The 18087-nt window shown below is 38.8% G+C and overlaps 1 long non-coding RNA gene across 1 annotated transcript; it reads left to right on the top strand.

Annotated features, from left to right (window-relative positions):
• Positions 1-11153: 11153 nt before the first annotated feature.
• Positions 11154-12344, top strand: LOC149753128 (uncharacterized). Its single transcript, XR_016395891.1, has 3 exons — positions 11154-11614; positions 11736-11923; positions 12060-12344. It is a non-coding gene; the product is annotated as an uncharacterized LOC149753128 (long non-coding RNA).
• The last annotated feature ends 5743 nt before the right edge of the window (positions 12345-18087 follow it).

The following is an 18087-nucleotide window of genomic DNA, read 5'->3' as shown; positions in this document are numbered from 1 at the left end:
CCCAGCCGTTCCTAAGCTTCCATTCCCACGGATAAGTTCCAGCTCCTCCCAAGCTTCACACAATCCACATCCTCCCCTGTTTCGGAAACAGAACAGAGTTCATCCTCCTTCCCGAGCTTCCTCTCGTTCCGGATTGCTCCCATCATCATCTTCTCCGGATCACGTCCACAAATCAAATCCCCTGCATCTCGGATTACAAGCTTATTCCCTGTTTCGGAACCAACTCTCATCCTTGCACCTACCAATCGGATCAAACAAAATCCTCCCACGTCCGCCCCTTCGCATGAGATTCTCCCAACGTCCACGGTCTTCCATTGCTTCAGAACAGAGCCGGGATCTTCTCAACGTCCGTGATCAGCTCCCAGCTCAACCTCAAATCCCAGCGTCCACATCCTTCCATCATCCAAGATACAACCGAGTTCAAGCTTCCCAGCAGTCACCGATAGACTCAAATCTTCATCCACCGCGTCCAGAGATCAAGGAGGAGAAGTTATATAAAGGCTATCAGGTGCCTATATAAAGGCTTGATATAATCAGTTTTAGGGTTATCACTTGGATTATTGCTTGAGCAATAAAGGAGCCGCCAGAAAACTTTCTCCCACATTCTCTCTTCTCTTCCTCTTCTTCTCCACGAAAACCCTAGTTTGTGATTGTGATTCTTCATCTCTTCTTCCTTCTTTCCCCACGCGGCCTAACGCCCTAGGGGACGCCCTAGGTTAGCGAATATTAGGGATCCACACGCTTCTGCACAGCGCCAACAACCTCGGCTCCTTAGCCAGTGCTATGGCGCCATTATTGTTGCAGTAGAGTGTGATGGCATCTAATGACATCATGCCTAACTCTTCAACAAACTTTTTGTACTAGAATGCTTTCTTTGCAGCTTTAGAGGCGGCAATGTACTCAACTTCCATGGTAGAATCTGCAATAATTGGTTGTTTGGAACTCTTCCGATTTACCGAACCACCATTGCACAAGAACACATACCCTGATGTAGACTTTCTATCATCAATGTCAGTTATAAAGTCTGAATCTGTGTATCTTTCTACCTTTAATTCTGATCCTCCTTCAAAGACTAATAACATATCCTTAGTTCTTCTCAAGTATTTAAGAATGTTCTTCACAGCTGTCCAGTGCTCTTCATTTGGATTCGACTGATATTTGCTCGTGATACTCACAACATGTGCTATATCAGGCCGTGTACATAGCATGGCATACATGAGGCTCCCTAAAGCCGAAGCATAAGGGATCTTGCTCATGCGTTGAATTTCTTCAGATGTGTTGGGGCACATTTTCTTGGAGAGATGAATCCCATGCCTATGGGGTAGCAATCCCCTTTTAGAGTTTTCCATTCTGAACCTCTTCAACACTTCCTCTATATACATTTTCTGTGATAGGCCAAGCATCTTTTTAGATCTATCTCTATAGACCTTAATTTCCAAAATGTAGTATGCTTCCCCAAGATCTTTCATGGAGAATTTCTTAGACAACCATACCTTGACCGAAGTAAGCATGGAAATATCATTTCCAATTAGGAGGATATCATCCACATACAATACGAGGAATACAATAGCCCTTCCACTAACACATGGTTCCTCTTAGTTCTTGATGAAATCAAACGATTTGATTACATCGTTGAAACGAGTGTTCCAACTCCGAGATGCTTGCTTTAGTCCATAGATGGACCTTTGTAGTTTGCAGACCTTGTGATCACCATCGCTAGAAGTGAAACCTAAAGGCTGCTTCATATAGATATATTCTTCAAGATATCCATTCAAAAAAGCAGTTTTCACATTCATCTGCCATATCTCATGATATGCTGCAATGGCAAGCAATGTTTGAATGGACTTCAGTATGGCTACAGGTGAAAAAGTTTTCTGATAGTCAATGCCTTCGTGGTGACTATAACCTTTCGCCACTAGCCTTACCTTATAGTCTCTACCTTGCCTTATAGGTCTCTACCTTGCCATCCGAACTTAATTTTCTCTTATAGATCCATTTATATCCAATAGGTACTATACCTTCTGGTGGATCTACTAAGGTCCAGACTTGGTTGGTATGCATGGAGTCCATCTCTGACTTCATCGCTTCCAACCATTTTTCGGAATCGATGTCTAACATCGCCTCGTTGTAGCTATTGAGATCCTTAGAATGATCTCTATTTTCCACGAGGAACACTTTTCCTACTTCCTCTGTAAGCATACCTAAATACCTTTCAGGAGAATAGAAAATCCTATTAGATCTACGAGGTGGAGAAGGTTCTACGTGTATTGGCTCAATATGAATAGGTTATATAGGCACAATGTCTCGTTGCTCTTTAGAAACTTTCTCTTCGAGCTCAATTTTCCTCTCACTACCTTTATCAAGGATAAACTGTTTTTCTAGAAAGACAGCATGTCGGCTCACAAACACTTTATGATCCGCTGGGACGTAAAAATTGTATCTTAATGACTTCTTAGGATATTCTATAAAACGAGCACTGTCCTAGCCTCTAACTTGTCCGCCTGTTATCGTTTGACGTGGGCCAAACATCCCCAAATCTTGAGATAAGCAAGACTTGGTTTCTTACCATACCATATCTCATACGGTGTGGTAGGAACAGACTTAGAAGGAACTCTATTCAATATATAAATTGCTGAAAGTAGGACATCTCTCCAAAGGAATAAGGGTAAATCAATGAAGCTCATCATGGACCTGACCATATCTAATAGGATCCGATTCCTCCTCTCTGACACTCCGTTGAGCTGAGGTATTCTAGGAGGGATCTATTGTGAAACTATACCATTTTCTTTAAGATAATTACGGAATTCTCCATTAAGGTATTCGCCTCATCGATTTGATCGAAGAACCTTAATGAGTTTTCTATTTATTTTTCTACTTCATATCTAAATTCCATAAACTTTTCAAAAGCTTCAGACTTGTATCTCATAAGATACACATACCCATACCGAGAACAATCATCCGTAAATGTTATGAAGTAAGAATAACCTCCTCTAACTTGCACATCGAATAAGCCACACACATCAGTGTGTAATAGGGTAAGTATTTCAGTGGACCTCTTTCCGTGTCCTACAAAGGATAATTTGGCCATTTTTTCTTGAAGGCAGGATTCACAAATCGGATATAACTCGGAAGTCAATGAGCCTAGAAGCCCATGTTTCTTCAATTTGTTTATTCTATCTTCTCCTATATGACCAAGCCTGAGGTGCCACAAACACTTTTGATTTATCTCATCTCTAGATCTTTTAGATCCAAATGTAAGTGATAGAGACTGTCAATCATAAAATCACGTGCAACCATTTTATTTCTCAAATAAACGGAGCAGTAGTCTTTATTGAAATTGAATTCAAAATCTTTCTATGCTAGACAAGATACAAAAATCAAGTTTCTTCTAGCAGTAGGTACATAAGAACAGTCCCTAAGTATCAAACTAAATCCAGACGGCAATCGCTGAGGGTAGGTGCCCACAGTAACAGCAGCAATTCTTGCTTCATTGCCAACCCGAAGGGTTACCGCACCTTTCGTAAGCCTTCTACTTTTCTTTAGATCCTGTATGGTAGTGCACAAGTGAGTACTAGAACCAAAATCTATAACCCAACTGGAAGTATAAGAAACCGTTAGATTAGTTTCAATAATGAGCATATCTGACATACCTTTAGAAGGCGTGTCACCCTTCTTGCTCTTTATACCCCCCATGTAGATTGGACAATTCCTCTTCCAATGGCCGTCTTCGTTGCAATGGAAACATTTTTTCTTGTCTACGGCCTTTTTCTTTGGAACATCCTTCTTTGGCTTCTTCTCGGTCTTCTGCTTCTTTGCAAACTCTTCTTCTTCCAGGTAGACTTTCTCTTAGAAGTAGAAGTCAACTCGGTAGCGAGAACTGTGCCCCTTGAACTCTTCAAGTCTCCCTCAGTTGTTACTAAAATATTTAACAATTCAAGTTTGGTGCATTCAATCTTGTTCATGTGGTAGTTTACAATAAACTGTCTATATGAAGAAGGAAGGGATTGCGGGATCAAATCAGTTTGCAATTCATTATGCATGTTCATGCCAAGCTTCTCAAGCTCCTCCAAGTCCTTTATCATGGTCAGACCATGATCATGGACAGATTACCCTTCGCGCATTTTGGCCTTGAAGAGCCTCTTGGATACTTCAAACCGAGCTGTGCAATTCACTATACAACTCTTGCAGGTGATTCAATATGTCCCTGGCAGTCCTTATGTTCTCATGTTGGCATTGTAGTTCATTGGACATGGATGCCAAAATATAACACCTAACTTTATTGTCATCATCCATCCACCTAGCATGTGTCTCACGCTGCTCAGCATTCGAACGATTTGGTAACACTGGGACGTCATGGTCCAGTACATACCCTAATTTCTCACAACTTAAAACAATTTTCAAGTTGCGGAGCCAATCTTTATAAGGTCCGGTCAATCGGTTGTTCTCAAGGATGCGAGTCAAGGGATTAGAGATTGACATTTTATTTACAGAGAGTAAAGATTCTAGTTAGATTTTTGTACTTGAATTTAAATTTCTATTTGTTTTAGAAATCTTTTAAAACCAACATCTTTCACTATTTTCTCGGATCTCCTACACTCTTCTAGTAGAGAATCGAAAACCTGTGACTCTAGATTTCAAGTGGGGTGCTACGGTCCCATCTGGATTTGATTATAGCCCGAGAAATCATCCATAAAGCTGAGGAGTTGATGGTCTGAGGTGGCATCGACCAGTTGATCAATTTTTGGTATAGAAAAATTATCCTTCGCGTAGGCTTTGTTGAGGTAGGTGAAGTCAGACGAACATTCACCACATCCTGTTCGGCTTCTTGACTAGCACGACATTGGCCAGGCAGTAAGGATAGTCTACCTCCCGAATGAAATCGGGGTGGAGAAGCTTTTTTACTTCCTCCTCAATCATCCTCTGCCTTTTTGGGGTGAAGCTTATTTTCTTTTGCCGAATCGGTCGGTGAGTAGGGTCCACACTCAGCTTGTGGGTGATAACCTCCGAGTCTATACCTGATATATTAGATGCTGACCAGGCAAAGACATTAGCATTACCATGGAGGAATTCTAGGAGATGCACTCAGATGATGCCATCAAGATGGGCTCCAATTTGTACTATTTTGTCTGGCACCACCACATCAAGAGGCACAGAACAAAGGTCTTCGAATGGCTCCCTACGCTGTTGCCCTTGGCTATCTCAAGAATTTATGCTTTCAACGAGAAGCATCTCCTTCGGCTTCTTTTCCTTGAGCGTATCCAGATAGCATCTTTGAGCAAGTGCTTGGTCACCTCGGGCCTATCTTACACCACTTCTAGTTGAGAACTTCATCAGTATGTGGTAGGTAGAGACCACAGCATGCAAGACGTTTAAGCCTAGCCATCCCAAAATGGCATTGTAGGCTGATGGGACTTTAACGACCAAAAAATCTATCATGATGTGGTTTATTATGGGGCTTGCCCTGCTATTTGACAGGGAGAGTGATGACCTCTTCCACGAGAACTAAGTCTCCAGAAAAGCTAACCAGGGGTAAGGTGATCCTCCAAAGCCTATCAACTGGTTGATTCATTCTAGAAAAGGCCTCGTAAAACAAGATGTCTGTCGAGCTCCATTATTTACTTGAATTCTTTTTACATCATAATTTGCAATAGTAATGAAAATTATAACAACATCATCATGAGAGATTTATACCCCTTCTCCATCGGCATCCAAGAAGAAAATGACTTCCTCTGCCCTCGATCTCTTCATCAACGAGCTCTCTATATAAACGGCTCATGCGTAGGCTCTTCGAACAGACGAATTAGTTTCACTAGCAGCTGTTCTGCTGGCTATGGTGCTAATGACTCCATTCGTCTGTTGGTTATCGAACTTTGCCTTAGAAGAGGGTGGCTTCCGACTAAGACCTCATTCTCATTTTTTAGTTGGAAGCAGTCCTCGGTGTCATGCCTATGGTCGCGGAGGAACTAGCAATACCACATCACGTCCTTAGGAGCCATAGACTTCATCTTCTACGGCTACTCACATAGGGCTCGTTTGGTTCGCAGGAAAAGGAGGGGGGAAAGTGTGGTCAACGGGAAAGTAATGAAATGCCTCTTGTTTGGTTGGAGTTTTCAAAGGAGAGAGATGGGAAAGTTGTATTCCCATGGGAATATGATTCCCACATTTCATGGGAAAGTCTTTCCCATGAGAAACATGGGAAAGTTACTTTCCCATGAGGTGGGAATCACTCCTTTTTTATTTTTTCCCAAAAAGACCCTTCAGCATTAAAGAAGCATTAAAGAGGCATTAAAGACCTAATTTTTATTAAGGGCATAATAGGAATTATACATAACTTTCCTAGGAAAGTGGATGGTTAACCAAACATAAGCACTTTGGAAATTAGTCACTTTCCCATGGTTAACCAAACATGTCAAAAGTACTTTCCTAGGTATCCTCTTCCTAGGAATCTGATTCCCAGGAATCATATTCCTAGGAGGGAAAATACTTCCCGCGAACCAAACGAGCCCATAGTTGCCGTTGCGGATTTCCATAAGAATCTACTGGCATGGAGTGTTCAAGGGTGTATATCTTCCAAACCTCTAAGTAGGGCTTCTCGATCGGCGGGAGGCATCTTCATCCCTTCTGGATTTCTTAGCATAGGGTGTAAAGTTGTCCTGGGCCCGCTTATTATTATTTTTTTGGCCGAGTCCGCCCCTAGTTAATTCTTGTTGTGTCGTCATGGCCTCCTCGGTGTTGATGTACTTGTCTGCCTGGGCCAATAGCTTGGCATAGTCTCTTGGGAACCTTTTTTCTGAAAAAAAAATGAACTAAGAAGTCCTCAATCCACTCCTCATGGCAGACATTACAATTGAATAATTTAGGCCCCGTACTTCTAGGGTGGCTGCATTAAAACGGCTGATGTAATCTCATAATGAGTCATCATTTTACTACTTGATGGCGAAAAGGGTGTCTGAACTCCTCTTTGGCCTCTTGTTGTTCATGAAGTGGGCAGTGAACATCCGATCGAACTGCTCAAATGAATGGACCGAGCCTGTCTATAGCCCGGTGTACCACAACCGAGCTATCTTCTGAAGGGTAGTTGGAAAAGCTCTACACGACACCACATCAGAGGAACCCTGGAGTATTATGAGATCTTTGAAGCTTACTAGGTGATCTAGAGGGTCCGAGGTGCCATCACACTTCTTCAACTGCAGCATCTTGAGAAGAGGGGGAACAAGCTCTTCCATTATCTTCATCGATAATAGGGTTTCAGTGGTGAACTCCACATCTTGGTCTTGATTATCCTGATGTTGTCACAGGTCTTTGAGGTGCTAGCACATCTTCTCGATCTTATGGTTGAGGTTGGCCTCTCTCCTAGAAGCCCCGTTAGGTTGGTGAGAGGAGGAATGCATATTGGCCGACTCCTCCCAAGAGGGAGAGTTGGTGGATCGAGATGGGTCCTCCTGCACATGACTCCATGGCTAGTTTTGGGGCTACGTGGAGCCATGCCGGAGCTGTAACGACAGGAAGGCTGGTCGGGAGGCACCTTCCCCCCACTCTAAGGTGAGGAGCGTCAACTCGAGCATTCAAGGTCCTTTCGGTGATCCTATTTGTGGGCCTCTTGTAGCTGTGGCCGCCGGAGGATGGTTGGCTACTGCATGTGCTAAATCACAGTAGTCGACGCTTGGATCTATTGAAGAAGTGCTTGAAATTATTCAGATATCACCACCAGAACTGTCTGTGGCTCTACTGGGGGTGGGCCCTCCGCGTGCTCTGTAAGAGCTACTAGAACCCTCCAGTATGCTTGGCTGGGGATTAGAAGGTGTTAGTTGCGCCCTTTAAGACTTCATAGTGATGGGGTCTGGACCCATCCTCTAGCACCAATCTGTTGTCACTGAGAACTAACTAGCCCTAGGCACCGCAGCGAGAAGTGCGACGATGCTAGAGAGCTCGGTGGCCAGCTGCTCTGGTCAGAATTGGAGAAAGCTAGCAACACCAACCTATGCCATGTAAACTATTAAGATAAAGATAAAGTAACAACTACATTGGGCAATGATAGATCCAACTCTAGTGGCATGTCTACATGCAACAACCCATGCCATGTAGTTTGACACCACTCTTCTCCACCACATCTAAATAGGACTCTATTAGCGGGCCCCACAATACATCCGGATGGGATGAAGGAGCACCAATAAGCCTTATGGTACGCCTAGTGAGACATTGTGTAGTCATCGTCAAACTAGTTTCAGTGAGATAGCTGTGTGGTTTCCATCATGCCACTACAGAAAGAATTCAAGAAAGTAGCTGTAGAGAAAGCAACCGCAATACTATGGCCACTTTTGGATCGATATACAGGCGAGGCAAGAGTGGATTGACCAAGGATGAGATGCGCATACCAATGAATTTTCAGCTTTGCAAACGAAACGAGTTGAAATACTTATTTCCATGATTGAAGGTTGATACATTCAGCCATAATATATTTACGCATATCTTATGTAAAAGGAAACTAATCCTATCCTAATGGAGAATGAATTTGTTCTACTTGAAAGTACTGTAATGTATGAGGAATTAGAATTTGAAGCTTTAGCTCATCAGGAAATAACGAAATTATGTATCTACTTATTGTCTTTTTGCCTCTGCTCGGTAGTTCCGTAGCCGGTTTTTTCGCCAAAGACGATATAATGGAGCCCTAGAATTCATTGACTGAGGCATTATAATAGTGACACTGGTAAGGTTGCAGCAAACTAAATTATCGAGGGATGTTTCAATCGATACCTAGTCGATGTTTGAGATTGTCGATTAGAGCGAGCTAGAGAAAATTGCTAGTGAGATTGGCAAATACTTACTTATATTAATTCCTACTGATATTAATTCCTGATCATTTTTGCAGGAGTACAGGGTGAAAATATAACAACTTTATAGAACTAGTCGTATTATGACAAGAGTTGGAGGGCAACTTTCTTGAAGCATGCTTTCAAAGTTTTCCTATTTGATTCGTATACCATATGTCGGGAGACAACATGATAATGCAAGGGCCAATTCAGCTTAGTAACCAACATTATGAATGATCAAAGATTCTCATGTAGATTATGAATAGTATACGTCTCAATGCTATACAAAAAAATGGCTAAAAAATCAAAGAAGTGGTGAATTTAATATAAAAATGAAACAACTAATAATATTATATATTATCTAGTAAGAAGTTTCATAAGAGTTTTAACCAGTAAGCCGATATAGATAATGATATTTCACTATGATGGATTCCATTCTACCAACCTTTTCATAATTTTTTAGTTTTTTCCACTCTTCTTGGAGAACTTTGGATTCTAGTTCACAGGTTTCTCCAAGAATCGTACCTTTCAGCAAATGTCAGTCAACTCTATATCGAAGGACTCGATTTGGTTCCCTCTGACTAGCATTGAGGATTGTGAGCCTAATCTGCCAAGGGATAGGTCGAATGATGAAGAATGATGGTGTCGAACCCATTAATATAAAGATAGTCGGATCTCTATAGATGCCGAAGATCCTTTGAGTGATATGCGGACCATTTCAGTACACAGGAGTATTCAATGAAAGGAAACATGGAAGAAGTATTAAGCTTGAAAAAAATAGAAAAGATATGAGTAGATTACCAAAGCAATACTTCAATAAAAAGGGAATAATAATCGATCGGCAAATTGGGATTATGACTCCGCAGATACTGATAGTATGATGACAGACATCCCCTTGGCCTCTTGATTATACACCAACAAGATGTCGAGGGCATTATGTACATCTCATCTCAGCAATCCAGCAAGCGGCTAAGAACAAGTGTCGCATGGATCATGCAGAGGAGGGTCATGGGACTTTTGCTGAATTGGATAGAGTTCTGGCCGTGATAAATTTCATCTAGTGAGAAAGCATAGTTTGAAGTAAGAGGGTTCGGTCATGGTGTTGATAAGCAGGCTAAAAGCTTAGGACCTGACCATCACACAAGATGAATAGTTGGCAAGAGTAGGTCAAGTGATTTAATCGGTCTCCAAGATATTCCTAAAGTATAGAAGACCATATTATAGGCCGAAGTGAAGAAGGACGACCAATGTAAGATATTTGAATAAGCTAAACTTGAAAAAATATGATTATTAGCCTAACAATTGTCAGGCAACCATGCTGGCAAACATGAATAGTAATGGATAACTGGTGTCATATATTAAAACCATCAGAGTGTGCAATTATTATCTATTAGTATAAATAAGTAGAAATTGTACTTTGTAATAGACCTTCGACAATCAATTTAATGCATTTTATCTTATTTTAGTCTGCCGTATTTTCTACCTTAGGAGTAAGAGTAACTTAACTTTCAATATAGTAGCCCAGAGCTACATCCTTATCGTAGCCCGTCGCTATGCCTCTCTATTGTAGCCTAGCACTATATCCCTTATCTATCAACATTGAATGGTGGTGTGAAAGTGGCAAAAATCTATGAAGGTCAAACATATGGACCTACGCTACTCTCTAGCATCCTAACTTTGATCAGTTTTCAGCTGATCCGACATTGGTGGTATGCTTGCTTGCACCAACTCGCACTACTTGGCTTGTCACCATTCTTTTCTACTATATCTAGATGGAACTTCATCGGTGGATCCTGCAACATGTCTAGATAGATTGTAAAGAGCACCAACAATTATATATATTATATTAACTTTTTGTTATGCATATTATAATAGTCATTATGTTAAAACTGTTATTGATTGTATATATAATATAATAACTATTATTTGTCTAACAATGTGTGACATCAAAGTTTTGCTATTAATATAATTTTTACAATGGTAGTGTAATAAAATATGTACATAAAATAATGAAAGAATAATTCTGGTAATTTCAAATAACTATTTGTTTAATGTTTTCTTTTTTTTTCTCAGAAGGTATGAGCTTTGATAAAGAAAAAAGTATTAAAAATTTGAAATTTTAACTAATATTTAATTTAAATACACTACAGCAAAATAATTTTTTTCGACTCTTAACTTTCGATGTAAAAGAAAAGTTTCGATAATTTAGTCACTGTACCAAAATTTACCGACTAACACCAGGATGAATCCAGATTACGTGATGCTTTTGAGCGTCGTGGAAATCCTAAAGCATCGTCAAAAGCCTAGGCTACGACGACACGATGCTTCCTGAAAACGTCGGCACAGGCCATTCGACTATGCTACGCTAAGACGATCGGAGGTACCACAGACATCTACCCTCCCGCCGAAGTGCGACGACGCTTTAGAAAGCGTCATTGGAAGCCACTTCCAACCAGCCCCGCCCCAACCCCCAACCCCCAACCCCCAACCCCCACCCCAATAAATCCCTAACCTCTCCCAATCCCTAACCCCTCTCTCCCCCTCCCCAGCAAAGCATCCCAGCGAGCAATGCTCGGCAATGGCGGACACTGAGGCACCGCTGGCGCCCGAGAAGCACGTCCCAAGTCCGAATCCCTTCTCCAATTCCTCAACCGCACCGAGCTCCCCCTCCTCCTACGCCGCCAGGAACCCCACCCCTTCTTCTCCGAGTCAGAGCTGACAGTATTGAAAGGGGTGCGCTCGAAGACGGCTCCAGCGTTCTGGCCGCTTATGCGCCGGATCTCGCGCCATTAATGTCCGATGAGGTATTGTTTGGGGTTGGTTCTTTCTCTGTTTTGAATGCTCAACCCTGCTTCCCAGAATTACAACTGCCAGATCTGCCTCTCTCCTTCCTTTTCTTCTTCGATCGCTCTCCCTGCTTTCCAGGTTCACGCCGTCTTCGGCTTTTCTTGACTTGGATCTTGAGCTTGATGAGCTCTCCAACCCCTCCATCGGCTCTGTCTTCCTCCTCCTCTAGCATTGCGGCAACACGCGGCGAGGACCGGCGCTTGGTGGATCCGACCGCCGCGATAAGAAGGCAGCGAAGAAGGATGCCGTGCCCTCCCTGGTCTCAGGTTGGGTCTTGTGCCCCTTTTCCTTTTCTTTTTGTTTTACCTGTTCTTGGATCTGTTATAGACGAAGTTTTGCTTGAGATCTGCTTAGTATTGCTTTTAAGTTTTCATGTTTGTTTCCTGCCGTTTGGCTGCCAAGATAAGGGTTTGGAGAAAATGGGAATGAATAGCCTCATCAACCTCACCTCCAAAGCCGAGATCCAGGGGCGTCCACGTCTCCATCAACCTCCAGCAGCCCTCCAGAATGGTACGCCACTTTCGATTCTCATGATACAGTGGATGTAATTAAATGGAGTTGGACTACTTTTAAAATTTTTTGTAGAATTCTGTACCTCATGGAGACAGAGGGTCAGAAACAAATAATTTTTTTTTTAGAACTGTCCAACAAAAATTATGTATATATTTCAAAAAAAATTAAAAATAATTATATCGCGTTAAAATGTTGCTATAAAAAAATATCAGCTATTAAAAATAAGAGCCAAAAACCGACATATTTAAGCATCGCTAAAAAAGCGTGTCACTAAAAACTGACTTCCAACGATGCTTTACAAAAATGTTGACAAATATTTTTTTAACTCCTACCTATTCGACGCTTTTGTGATGCTTTAAAAAATGCCGGCTGAAAAATTACCGACGCTTATAAGTTTTAAAAAATACCCAAAAAAATAAAATTTTTTATAGTAATAGTATAAATATAAATAATAAAAGTCTTTTGTGTTATACAAGAACATTGAAATACTAAATATTCTATTCTACCAGCTATTTTCTTTTTCTCTCTTTGAATATGCGATGCAACGGAGGGGGCGAAATCATTGCGGCAGCTTTTTTATTATGGCCATTACTTCAAAACCTTGGTTACTAATAACAGCCAAATAATGCATCGATACTAGTAGCATGTCTGATATTGCCTGTCAAAATCCAGGCCGGGAGTAGTGGACGAGCTGGCGAATAGAATATGGTCGGTAGGACTCGGACGAAAAGATCAATTTGGGTCTAGGAGACCGACCTAAAAATAAGAGTGAAAAGATCGAAGCTCGTCGAATTTTATGAATCTTTCGATATCTAAGTCAGGTAGAAATTTAGAGAAACAACAAAAGCTTCAAAAAATAATAATAAAAAAAAACCTGCATAAAATTGTAAAAGCAAGCATACTTGAAGGTTCCTAAATATAAATTATATAGAACGAGAGTCGTGCCTATTAGCTTCTCAATATCTATCTGCAAGTTATGCACGTCATTGGGTTTAACTGCATAGTTGGGCCCTATGGCAAGCTGCTATTGGTCAACTTTATTATCTAGCAACCGTGAAATCTTAGGCATATCATCTAGAATTGCAAACAACAAACGAATCTCCCGGTGCCCTGTCTGATTCCATGTTGTTAATTAAAGAGCTACCAGTCGTAGTGCTTTCTGTCCTTTTCTTTTCCGCTCCCACTATTCGTGGAGAAGATGTGGCTTATTTTTGCTTGGACATAAAGCTTGAATGAAAGGCTACATGCACTGACACACGACCCGTTTTAGATATCTATTTGCATCCAAGTAGGCTGGCAGCTTAGTTCCCAAGAGAGCATATTTCAAAATTCTTTTTCAGAACAGCATATTCTAAATTTTTGTGCTGCCAAGGGAGCATTTATGAAATTTTTATATTCACTACGAATTTTAGTCATGCAATATAACTACAGCTGATTCTGTATAAATTATGTGTCTTGAGGATTTGCATATCAGCAATCACATGTTTAGTCCTTGCATTAACCAAAAAGAAGCTTTAATCAGCATAACAATGTGAATCAATCAAGTGCAATATTGGTGGTCCAAAATAGCAGCACTGGCGGTCCCGTAGGGCCATTGATTTGGACAACAATTTTTTTTGATGTCTAGGTCCCAACATCAATAATGCGCCATGAGGGCGAGAAGCATTAGAAATGCAGGACATCATTATCTATTTTACCAAGGAGTAGGATTAGGAAAACACTACAATGCCATGTTTCTTCTAGATAGCAAATATTATAGATGACGAGTCATAAAATATGTTTCATTGAAAACCTCGTACCAATTATTTTAGTTATAAGCCACCCAAATAAATTGAAGACTTAGCTAATATTCAGATCTCATAGACGTGATAATAAGTCTTATGAATTTTATCCTCATCGCAATAACCTCCCGCACAAGAAAATGCTGAATCATATGTCTATCAGTATATCCTCTCCAAACATGGCTAATGAGCCCTACCTCATTTAGTTAGCATCAATCTTGTGGTAAATTCAGATAGCAAACTTTTTTATTTTATCTTTCAAAGGATAAAATAAAAAAGTAAATTACAAAAATCTCATTGAGATTTTTGTTTATTACAATTCAATCCAATAATTTATAAAATTTACACTTACATCTAGTTAAATTAAAAAAAATTAGTAAAACTGTTTACCTCATATAAAAAAGTTGAAATTACCCTTAGATGGAAAGGGGATGCATGCATTTTTCTTATACCCTTTAGGTGGCTATTATGTCATTTAAAGTTATTTTAGTCATTTTAAAATTTTTTCTGTTGTAGTATATGGATCCTATTTAAGATTCGCAGTTTGACCATTGTTCTATGAAGTTATAAGTTTAAGTGTTGCATAAAAAAATAAATTTTAGGAGGATAAGCATATATTTTTTTTAAACTATTAGATGTAAGTATAATTTATCTCTAATCTAGAAAGAATTTTTGTAATTTATTCAAATAAAAAAGAGTTTATAGTCTTACGCAATGCTATCTAGATGCCAAGTCATGACCGTCTTGCGTTACTCCCTAGTGCTAAATCCAACTCCAAATTGATTTCAAATTGGACCAGCTGCACAAATTTAGTTGACTCGAGCGTCCATATAATTGGAACCTAGTGTCCATGCCATTGTCGAATGGCTCGTGGTTTCATTCACTGATGGGAACGTGCCCGATAAAAACAGCCACGCGTGGCGCCGAAAGATCCACATAAGCGCGATTGTTGAATAAAGATGGTCCCCCTCTTGAATTTTCTCGGCAAAAGGAGCTCGACGTCAGATACTTGGGTTGGAAGCTACGGTTCCTTTGGGCAGTCCGGCTAGGTTTGGTTAATTTGGCAGGTTTTCTTATAGCTACTACTTTGATTGGACCTAAAAACTAAAAGGTAAAGCCTCAAATGGGCCACAGATTCAGACACCCCTTAGTTAGGAATCAAAAAAATTATACCTTACACTGAACATACCATATGGTCGTGGTGTACCGTTACATTTCTATGGGCTTCATTTATTGCTCACATTGCTCATATTCTGAGCAATTATATTTGGACTACCATTTTGTCCCTCTTAACCTTTGGCCTGCTATGACCGAAGAGTTTATGAGTTGGTGGAATTTTTCAAATTACTAATATTCGGCACAAAAATACCATCTCCATCTTAGACTGTATTGATATCAATTGTCCTCTTGACTCGGTACCTTTTACTCTCTCTAATTCATAGTCGATTGGCAGTAAATCTCTAGCATTTGTAAGAAAATTGTGGTTCTAGTCAAAGGCAAAAGTATTCTTTTGAGCAAACTAAGTTGATTTATTTCAATGCATGGTTCTGATCATTTTTTGATCGATCCTTAACCTTGTAGCTCTATTGATGGTTTCTTCTATTCGATTGGTTTCAAAGACTAAAGTTTCCGACTCTAAAAGAATAAAAGTTATGGTTCACAAGTCCAAACCTGCTCCTTTTGGACAGTGGTAGAGTGAGGAAGCCCATAAAGACAAAGGGGCCACATATTCCAAGTTTGTGGTATTGGGCATTAGCAAAAACTTGAAAGATAAATCACCTGACATCACTGCAGGCCAAATTTTCAGAAGATCGGGCTCTTTTGATCGGATTCACTCCCCAGTCAAAATTTATCTTCCTTGAGAGACTCAAAGGTCGGGTACCTTTCGATCTTTGAGATCGATGTTGTAGCTGATATTCCAGGACGGTGGTAGCCCATACATCCTGTCCACCATTCCAAGCCCCGGTTTGTACTCTTGTTGTTCCCATTGAACTTGGTAATACTAGCTCACCACGATCTATATACGGGCTCTGCATGAACAAACTTCATGCTTCAGCTTCACCATTCCTTGGGAACCTACTCCAGTTGAAGGGCTAATCATATCAATCACTTGAAATGCAAACTCCAACTCAATTAAAGCACCAATGTTATGCATCTGATCAAGGCAATCCAATGGCTACAATGCTTAAGATGGGCATTGTGAAGCCCAATCCAACATAGTCAAACGATGCATCTGAGTATTAAGTTCTTCCGAATTAATACGTGTATTTTTAAGTTATGCTAATGCAAGTTGTTTAGTCCATCCATAAATAGCAAACATATAAGAACTATAATTTTTATTCAAACCATGAACTGACAGTCTATCCCATTTATTTGTTTATCATAGCAAGAGTTTTCATCAAGCATGCTAACCTTGATTGAGATCATCAATCTCAATCTCCAAAAAATTGAATCCAAACCTCATTAGATATTAAGGCCCTGTTTGGGGAGCTGTTGGAAGTAGAGCTGTTGGAAGTAGAGCTGTCTGAAGTAGAGCTGTTATAAAAAGCTGTTTGCTGTTTGGTAACTACATTCGTAAAGTGCTGTGGTACTTTGTTTTGTGTTTGGTAAACAAACTGAGAAAGTACTTTTGTATGACAAAATTACCATAAAGGACATTGCATAGTATTATACAACAGAACATAATAAAACATAACATAAATTAATACATAAATATACGATATAGTATAATATTATTGTAATATAAAATAATGTTATGTTAATATAGCATAATAGTAATATAATTATTAGAGTAAATTAATATTTGGTAATATAACATAATATTAAATTATTTAACATAACATATTAATGTATTATGATATAATGTAATATATATTATATTTATAGTATAATACAATAATAAAAGTATAAAATATTATAATTATTAGTATAAATTAATTTCTCATAATATAACATTATATTAAATTATTTAAAATAACATATTAATGTATTATAATGTAATGTAATATAATATAATATAATATTTATAGTATAATACAATAATAAAGGTATAAAATATTATAATTATTAGTATTAATTAATTTTCCATAATATAACATAATATTAAATTATTTAAAATAACATATTAATGTATTATAATGTAATGTAATATAATATAATATTTATAGTATAATACAATAATAAAGGTATAAAATATTATAATTATTAGTATAAATTAATTTTTCATAATATAACATAATATTAAATTATTTAAAATAACATATTAATGTATTATAATGTAATGTAATATAATATAATATTTATAGTATAATACAATAATAAAGGTATAAAATATTATAATTATTAGTATAAATTAATTTTTCATAATATAACATAATATTTAATTATTTAACATAACATATTAATGTATTATGATATAACGTATTATAATATTATATTTATAGTAGGTGATAATGTATTATGGTATCTCTCTAACAATTTTTCTAGTTAGGTGATAAAATTGATTAAATGATTACTAGATGTTTAGACGAGAATCACATAGATGAAAAATTATTTAGCATATTCTACGTGCGTACTTCAATAAGGCTTGGAATATACTTCATATAGCCTGGCACACAGTTTAGCCTTTCTAATACACAATTAAGGATTGGACACAATTAATCTAGCATGGTATACATATATCTTAGCACATAGTTAATCAAGGATTGCACATAGTTAATATCCATCCTCTCTAACTTTACCTTGTTCATACTTTTTTACATTGTTGACGTAGTAGCAACAAAAATACAACGAACATTCATGTTTGGTCAAATACAAAATAAAACAACATGTAGAATTGCACTGCACTCAGAAGTCAACGAGCTATAAGTTGAGAAGCAATATGATCATGCAGAATATCCATCTCACGGTTACCCAATATTTGGCTTTGCTCTGCACTCAGTTCTTCCTGTGGTTCATTAATCTCTAAACAATCAGAAGGGAGTAGATCCTCATTATCATCATAAGGCTGAAACTCCAAATCTTTGATTGCACGATTTCTAATAAAATTATGAATAGCCATGGAAGCCACCACAATTTGGACTTGTTTATGATAAGAAAAGTTGGGCATGGTACTCAACATTCTCCATCTACTTTTC

The sequence above is a fragment of the Phoenix dactylifera genome, chromosome 7, assembly GCF_051530095.1.
Source record: "Phoenix dactylifera cultivar Ajwa chromosome 7, Ajwa_hap1_PhDact_Kaust_v1.1, whole genome shotgun sequence".
NCBI classification, from domain to species: domain Eukaryota; kingdom Viridiplantae; phylum Streptophyta; class Magnoliopsida; order Arecales; family Arecaceae; genus Phoenix; species Phoenix dactylifera.
This window is presented reverse-complemented; position numbering and strand designations above follow the sequence as displayed.